Source organism: Echinococcus granulosus, assembly GCF_000524195.1.
Source record: "Echinococcus granulosus chromosome Unknown EG_S00133, whole genome shotgun sequence".
NCBI classification, from domain to species: Eukaryota; Metazoa; Platyhelminthes; class Cestoda; order Cyclophyllidea; family Taeniidae; genus Echinococcus; species Echinococcus granulosus.
Window position 1 is genome coordinate 29,121 of NW_020170513.1, and position 1,023 is coordinate 30,143.

Below are 1,023 nucleotides of genomic sequence, written 5' to 3' on the forward strand. Positions count from 1 at the left end.
GGTCAAAGAGGCTGCCACTTTGGTGTGCCTTACTGTTAGCGCGTGGTGAGATGTGCAGAAATGAGGCCATGAACCACTTCTTCATGACATTTGAGCAATTGTGCCTGCTACGCTTCGCATTTAATTTTAAAGTTGTGTCGCCAAAAGCTGAAAAATCCTTTTTCTATTTAATTTTGCTTCTATCTCGTTTCTCAACTTCTTCCTCGTGTGTAGTCACTCGCCAGCCGAATGTGAACAAAGTGAGAAGGTGGTAATCACACAGAACTGATAGAGATAGTGCCAAGATAATACAAATGATGATTATGAGAATGAACACGAGGCTGACACTTTCAGCCTTCCACCCATCAGTAAGATACGCGACTGCATGAGGTGCAAAAATGTGGACTGCGTTGAATGGAATAGTCTTGAGTTATGATGATTTAGCTAGAAGGAAATATGAACTAGGTTATTCATCTCACCCGTTTACCATTTACCAATCACCATTCATCTGGCTTTGGTCACCATTTCATCATGTACCAGAAGAAGAAAAGAGGAAGGCATTGTTGACGCAGGTTGTGTTGAGTAGAGGGACGTAGGGCCGGGTGAGCCATATTTTAGACGAACCTGGGATAAAGAGATGTGTAGATAAGGAGAAGGGGAATAAAAGCTTTATTTTAAGCTGGATTGTTGGTCGGGAGACTGAGTGCAGGATTGACAAATATGGAGACGACGAATGGACTTCCTGGACAAAATTATTAGCTAAGCTCTGTGCAATCGCAAATTTTCAGCATCGAAAAGTAAGTTTCCACTTTAGGAGTTGGCATTATATTCGTAATGCAGCATTTATCATGGAAAAATTCACCACTAGAATTTGTAGACAGTACGCTCTGGTACTGCACAATCCATCTTCTCAAAACTCTACATAAAAGACTTGCCCTTCATTTCACCATGAGGGTGGAGAGGTAGTCGGTAGAGCAGGAAAATTCTCATCCATGGAGAATCGTGGACTTGTTTGCCTGTTGGAACTCGAAGGGACTGTGTGGT